We start from the raw sequence: 8,235 nt of genomic DNA, 5'->3' as shown, positions 1-8,235 counted from the left end.
TCTGTGCCCATCTTCTCCCCTCTCTGCCTCCACTTCTCAGACCTTTTCTCTGCACCCCGTGGGCTGCCTTCTCTCTCTCTCTGAGAGGCCTTGTCCAAGCATTTGCCATATGCCTGGCCCCGCTCAGAGTTAGCACTGCACCTCGCATAATTTTATGTTTTTCAGCTCCCACAGTCAAATGATTAGGTGAGAATCTTGGCTTACAGTTTTAAGTAAGTTTCCTAGACCTCGTGGTAGCAAAGAGAAACTTAAAAACAAGACTCAAGTGCACCCTGTAGGCTAAGAAACCTGAAGGCAATAAACCACACCCTCAATGTATTTTCTTTTTGAAATCTCAGTTTTAAGTTTTTAACCAACCTCAGGCCTTTGTCAGGCTTTCCCTGTGATTTGTGAACATCTGGGATTGGCAGTGCTACAGTCTGACCAAGCAGGTTGGAAAACATCATCCTGCGGCCCCTTGGCCAGGTCAGGTTCTCCCTGAGGTACTCTTCCTGGAGGCCCAACCAGGCTGCACCTCCTGAAATGCCCTTCCTCTGAGATGTAACAGGGACTGCTGCTTGCTCCAGAGGGTCACATGAAGGGCCATGGCGTTGCCCCGAGATGCTGCTTCTCCATTTCTGCCTTTGGAAATGTTAATGACTGTGTTGGGTTTCTTGACTATCCCAGTGAGAGTGGCTTTCCTCAGGCAAGCATGGATATCAGGAAGTAGGAGGAATTGATGTGATAAAATCCATGTGCTATCTGCTCCCAGAGGAGTATGCTTTCATCTCTCACCAGCAAAATCCTTCTCACTTGTTTTTTCCCCTTGCAAAAGAATGATTCCAGGCACTCCTTAAGCTTGGTAAACATGGATAACCTGAGGTTGGATTTTTCCAAGTACCAAGCTTTTGTTTCTCTTGTTGTAATTTCCAAACATAGCAAGTCCAGAATAAAAGTTTGTATAAGATTTGCTCATCAAGGACTATTGATTTCCTGCCTAACAAACATGGCATTTCACTCCAGCTGCTAATACTGTTTTTCCTCTGTATCTCATTCTGCTTTCAGATCCCACTGTCATGCTAGGCAGAAGAGCCTGCCTCCATTATTTCCTTTGTAGGCTCAGTAAGTGCTTATATTTTAAAGTTAAATTGATTTTTCCTTCCGTTCTGTGAATTCTGTCACTTGGACTTTTGACCACACCAGCTCACTCATGACAGCCAAAAAAATCAGCTAAATACAAAGTACATATTTTTGTAGTAGACTGAAGAACGTCAAATTCTAATGAAACAAGGTCAAAATAATAAAAAGCACTGAAATTCAGTGCTTATGTTAAGAGGAACATCACTGTTAGACTTAGTCCTGCTGTGATGAGAACTGCAGGGGTTATTAAATGTGTCTGCCTTCTTAATAGCTCAATTGATGGTTTCAGTAGTGATGCACAATTGCAGCCAGGTGTTAGATAAAAATAAATACAGTACAGGCACAACTGTGCTGATCAATGCAGGTTATGACAAAGTGTCTTTTAAAGGAAAAAAAGATTTCCCATCCTTGGTCTGCTAAGGGTTACCTGGTTCATAAGCATTACTTGAAACAGCAAATAACTTTTCTTTTAACACTGCACAGAGTTAGTGCTCATGATCCATTACTGGGGGGCAATATCAATTAATGAATTTATTATTAACAATCAATATAAATATACCAGGGAAAACAAAGCTCTGTTATTTCATGGTAGGGGTTTGAAAATAAAATCATTGGAGCCTGTGGCTTTTGTTATTGTTAGGTAAATAAACAAATTATTGGAAAACCAGAGGGAGTTCCAACAGTGTAAAGCTGCAGTAGAATGCAATTCCTTGGCTCAAGTTTCAGCTGCTGGAAGACAATTTGAGCATCTCTTCTTAAAGGGTAATAAGCTTGGTGCCCAGCCTGAAAGGCTGCATTGAACAAAATCAGGCACAAAAAGAAAAGCTGCAGGTCCTCTAGGTACCAGTCAAATGCCTAAAGTATGTCATACACAAATCATATCAAATAGTTAGAGTTCTGATTATGTTACTGACCTCATCAGGAGTATTTTAAGCTTGCTGTCACTGAAAAATATTATTTTACTGAAAAAAACACTATGAAGGTGAGCTTCCCCCCCTGCATATGTGACTTTCTCCTTAAATCTGTGCTTCTTTGGACCTTAAGTGGGGCCATAAGGAAATTACCTCGTTGCTGTGAGTTGACCGCTACTGAGCAGAACTTCAGTGGTACCTACACAAAGATACCAAAATCTCTGCTGAATGGAGACAGCCAGCTGAATCAGAGGTGGGGTAGGAAGAAAAGCATAGAGAGAAATGAGACTGCTATCTGCTCCTGTTGCTGCTTGATCTGTGAAGATAGTAGAGCCTTTTTTTAATATATGCTTTTAGGCTAGGATTGAAAAACTCAATAAAAATATACCTGGAGCTAACAGACAATTAGCTTTTATTGCTGCTGCTTTTTGTCTGCCGGTACTCCTTAGATTAACTGCTTACTTTTATTCCAGTATTTGAACAAATGGTGCTATTACAAGCCTCTCCTCTGAACCAGTGAAGTGGTTTGTTTTGGTAGCTAAGAGTACATTATACCCCACAGACTATCTTCTAAAACCTGACAAGAATAAAAACCTTTGCACTGTGCTAGATACTATATCATGTGAAAACTGAAAATTTTATAAGCAAAATACCTTTTGCAAAACATGATTTCTGCAAGTGGTATTGCCCAATTTCATCAGGAGCTGGGTTTCCCATGCAGTGAACTTCCCATTAATTGAAATCAGTTCAGAAAATGCTCACGGGGAGCTTTTACAAACTTTACAAAAACATAAACCAGTGGATGCCATTAGGTTGGTGAACTCACAGTTTGAAATGCAGGCTAAGATAAACAGGCTCCCATTTTGCTGAGTTTAACCCCCTCCTTCCGAGCACTGCTTTCACCTGGGGAAGAAGCAGAGCAGCATCCTATTTCTGCAAGTAGCATCACAGGCTGCATTCCTATGGGGACCAAGTGGGTTTGGCTCTCCGGAGACCACAGACAGCATTCCTAAGGGCTGAGCATCAAGATATGCTTGCATTCTCTGTTTTTAACTTGTATCTCTTATTCTTGCACCCCTCAAAGAAAGACGGAGGTGTTATCTCTCTCTTACTTAAGTTGTGGAAGCCACTTTTGATTTCTGAAAGTGACTGGTAGCTATTCATTTTTTTTTTCTATTCAGATAGCTGCTTCAGAGGAAACCCAGGAGTGTTAATGCTTAAGTCTGCATGCTGGAGCAATGACATTGGCAAGATCAAGGCCAAGACTGCGCCGTTATTTTCCTGGGTAAAAGTTCAGAGAATCATCAAGAACTCTGCTATGAGTTGTGCCCATGGCTCTGCAGAGCAGGAATTAAAGCAACAACCTGCCTGGGATCAGTATGAGCAGAGGTATGGTGCAAATCACTGGGGAACCAAAATGACTCACTGGCTTTGTGTTCAGCTCCACACCTATAGCCTCTTGGTGATTATGTTAAAAATAAATTGAAGTACATCACATTATCTGCCTTAAAACTGAAGTAATATTAGATACAGTACCGAGGTGCTATATTTCCAAAAAAATCACACTTCATGAATATCAGCTCTACAATTATTTATAAACATGACAATTTTGTAGAACAATAGGAATACAATAAATGCAACTAAAACCATGCATTTAAGTTCAAAAATAGATAAATACTGAACGCAGATGTCATCCTGTCATGAAAACTGAGTGACAGACCAATACAATTTTCCACACATTTCAATATATTCAGCATACATTTTCACTGAGTATTTCTAATCGTGACATGTTTGTGTAATAGTCCTTTTTTTGTTGTTCTTTTTTTAAGCTGTTGAGTTTCAGCAAACGCTTTCTTTCCCAAAATAGTAATTCTGGACTGGACTGCTGGTCCACTGGATGAAATTTATAACAAACAGAGCATTAATGCAGCTGCAAGATGAACTTGGCCATCATCTTTAATGTTCTTGTGATTAAACTAGAGCTATAAATTGAAAACAAATTCCTGACACCACTGTTGTCAACAAGGCATTCTGATTCTATGGTAATGATTTTTCTTTGAATTACTGCACCAGCACTAAAATTTCACCCATAATTGGGAGTGAGAGTTGTTGTTAATTGATGAATAGCTTCATCCAAGATTTTTTTTTCCCTCAAGATTTCTACCATCTTTTACTTCGACTTCCACTTAAAACAGCAATAACACTTTGTTCTTCCTCTTCCCTGAGTAGCTGAGAATACTTTTTCAAGCGATTCTTGTGTTGCCTTGCATTATTCAGCAGCGTTTTTCAGCTTCCAGTGTTTATGCTTTAGCATAATGCTTTAGCTTGCTCTTGTAATTCTGAGCTTTCCAGTCATCTCTCACCCAAAGTAACCTGGATCATTTTGTCTACTGCATATTTTCAGACTCAGTGCTCACCTGCTTTTCAAGAGAAATGTGCATGCAAACGCATGTATCCCAAGAGGGAGCCTGAGGCACTTCAACACTAACCTTTGGCCATATTAAAAATTAACTGTTTAATCCCACTTTAGAGAGGTTTTCTGTCTTTCAGTCAGAGGCAGTACTTAAGCTCTCATTTCATGACTACCTGTTCTCCTCAGCCATCCCTCTCACGAGGTATGAAGCATTTTTTTGAAAAGAAAATTCAATTAAAATGTCATCTCACTCTTCACAAGGTTTCTGCTAAAATGTACAGGGATTTTTAAAAACAAAGATACAATTTATATAATGAAACACACTCTGGCTTAAAAATATTTGAAGATTATTTCAGTATTTCCAGGTATCAGCAACCTGACCTGGTAAAACCCTTTATTTTTTTTCCCTTAGAAAGAAAATGTTTCATATAAATATATTCCATAATAATCCATGGGATGAACATTCAGAGAAAACTTTTACTATATTGCAATACTCTTATTTTCTGACTATAAATAGTCCAACAAACTTTCAGATTTTCATGAGGGTTTTCTAGTTTTGTTTTATTGAAGATTTAGTTTTGTCTGGCCTTTTCTATCTCCGGTTTTCTGTTTTTCACGTGATTCTTACATTGCCGAATTCTCATCTTTTTGTCCTCTTTGTTTCTTTAGATGGGCAGAATTATCTTTTTTTTTTTTTAATTCCAATTTGCTTAAGAAAAAGCACTTGAACCTTGCCACTGAATGTGGGGTTTTCTCTTACTATATTGTTTTTTGTTGTTGTACACATCTCTGTTAAGAAATGTCAAGTTGCCTTCTGGATTCTAATCATTTTTATCTTTTTAAGTAACTTTACCTGTAGTTTTTTTTTTTTAAAACCAGATTTCTCATTATATCAGTTATTTCCTTGTAAAGCAAAGTGTTAGGGTGATAATTAGTTTCTATTAACTTATTGCTTTGGAACATTCATCAGGGTTTTTTAATGGAAGTGTCTAAATTTAGGTTGAAAAATAAGTAATTTGATTTTTCTAAAGCACTGAACTCTGGCACCAATTGAACTATTCAGCATTTTTAAATCATGATATTTGAAGGTAATACTTTTCATACTTGTTATTTTTATAAAATCTTGAATCGTGACATTTCAGAGGAAGAAAGCAAGCTTTACATGACACTCCAAATGCCCAAAACAAGTAAATAACATAGAATCATAGAATGGCTTGGGTTGGAAGGAACTTCAAGGATCATCAGGTTCCAACGTGGCCCTGCCAGACAGACCTCACCCTATAGAAACTAGATCTGACATGCTCTAGGGCCTAGTAATAAGCAATGACTTCATGAGCAGAAATCTGAGGACAGTAACTAATTACTAAAGATAACTGACCAATTTACATTTGTTCTTCTGGAAATAGAATTCATTATGAAAAAATTTATAGCACTGCCACCTATATAATATACTCAAGACCCACAGAAATGGGTCAATGAACTCAGTCTTTCTTTTCTAAACATATGTACAGACAGACATACCTTCCTGAGAAGCACTTACATTCAGTTAATGAAGCTACTACTCAATAAAAGAACAATATTTGAACAAATTTCATAATTTGATGGACTTCTCAACACTTAAACAGACTTCTGATTCCTGAAAGAATTACAAAGTCAAAGAAAAGTATCCTAAGAAGCTGTCTCTGCATTTCCCATGATGTAATCCAGTTCATTCAGCTAAAGTCCCTTCCCCTAATAAATCATTTGGTTAAGTAGAGCTCTGCCATAATTCAACACAGAGATAAGTGTTATCATAATCTCGTACAAAAGCTGTTATTTCCCTCTGTTATTCTGTCTCTTTTATTCAGTTTCAGTTATTTCCAACACTGCGAAAAAGAATACATGGCTTAATTCAACAGTAATATGTTAATGTTCTTCATCATTATTACCAGTTTTGGTGATCCCCCAGGATGCTCTTACCTTCCTGAAACAATGAATCTCTGCTTCTAAATATATGAAATACTTGGTGAAATGTCTTGTTCAAAAATGTTTACTATATCAAACAAACAACTTTTTTTTTGTTGTTGTTGTTGTTCATTCAAAGGCCAGAATGTGCTTTCTAACAAGATCATAAAAACATATTAATTTGAGTATCAACATACAGATAGGAGCAAGTTCTCAGAGTAAATATTTTGTCATCATCTCCTCCTAAATGATTTACCGCCTCTGATGATCTGGCCCTCTATGTAATATTTCCTTTGCAATTGATGGCAACTGGAGTATCCATCCTTAATCACAAAAGTCAATAAAACAATAGCTATGAAGACTGCAAGATGAAATGGAATTTCTACCAGACAAGAACTTAAAAACATGTTGTCAATAACTTTCTCAGTCATTAAAAGAGTAGTGCATTCAGTGCTAGTAAATCTTTTGTAAAGAAACGTAAAGCTACAGGCTCATGACAGGTGGACAGACAGATAGACAGTAACATGCCACTTACTTGCTTGAGGCACTTGAGCCTATGTATACCCTATCTTCCTCCATGCAAAACCATTGCTGGATCTGCATCTGTTATTCAAATCTATGCCTACAATGCTCATAACTGGCAACAGCATCTTCTTTGAAAAGGAAACACAAATATAAAGTGGACAACTCCCTAACAGAAAATTTAGCACGTTCCACAGATGGCTCATTACGTGAGCTTTGTGCTGGTGTCCTTGATGTGCTTGTGGGCTTAGTTTTTGTTCATGTCATGGTTTTGTGATTTTCGGTTATTGGTATTCCACATCATAACATCATGTAGTGGATATACCTGGTTCTCAGAAGAGAAGGACTACTACAGTCCCCACGGTACTTTGCTCCTCTGTTACCATTTCCAGCCAGAGGGAAAAGATAAAAGCTCGCAGTATAAAAACTTGCAGATCACGAGACCTCGTCACTTTTTCCGCCCGTCTCTCGTCTTGGCAGCACCTCGCTCTCCAGCCATCTTATCGTCGGTAGTAGAGTAAGGCCTACCTTGATTTTGGGACATTCTCTCTCTCTGTATTGGATTTATCAGCTTAAATTGTAATTATATTGTATTATAGTGTGTTGTTTTGCATTCCGATATCTTATTTAGTAAATTAGTTTGTTTCTCCTCAGATTGTTGCCGCTGTTCTTTGCTCTCGGGGCCATCTCCTTACCCTTTTCCCCTTTTCCCTTTTCCCGGGGCGTGGACCCGTGGATTCCCCATCCCCTTCGTCACGGAACCGGGCCAAACGCCCGTAAACTGTTGACAGTTCATTTGCTCCCAGATGGAAGAACTAGACAAATTTAACACGAAGTAGAGAAGCTCATTTTAAATCCACTAAGAATTTAGTAGACTTTGTGGTTGGAAAGAAATGGAAAGGTGAGTTTTGTTATCGTAAGCTACATGGCAGTGACCAGTATTATAGAGTTTCCGGGCTTTTGTCATTTTAAAAGTAAAATTTGCATCAGCTGTGAAGTTAAATGACAACAGAAAGGAAGTAAGGGTAAAAAAGAAATACAAATCTTTGCTTGTTCCTTTTTATCCCATTGAAATCACATATGGCCAAGTCTTTCAGGTCAACAGTCCCAAGTACACAAGTTGCTGAGCAACAGTAGCACCACTACAGAGAGCAAATTAACATACTCTACAGCTTCCAATGGTCTTATATAAAATGATATCCATAAATTGAAAGGGATTGACTTTATTATCTAATTAGTTAATCACTAATATTGCAAGCGTGGGTTGTCTGCCAGTTTTCATCTTCTGTAGTCAACCTACCACAGGAGAAAAAGTAGGAGCAGTGC

This window comes from Numida meleagris, chromosome 3 (genome assembly GCF_002078875.1).
Source record: "Numida meleagris isolate 19003 breed g44 Domestic line chromosome 3, NumMel1.0, whole genome shotgun sequence".
Taxonomy (NCBI): domain Eukaryota; kingdom Metazoa; phylum Chordata; class Aves; order Galliformes; family Numididae; genus Numida; species Numida meleagris.
The sequence above is the reverse complement of the archived record's forward strand: the minus strand, read 5'-3'. Positions refer to the sequence as shown.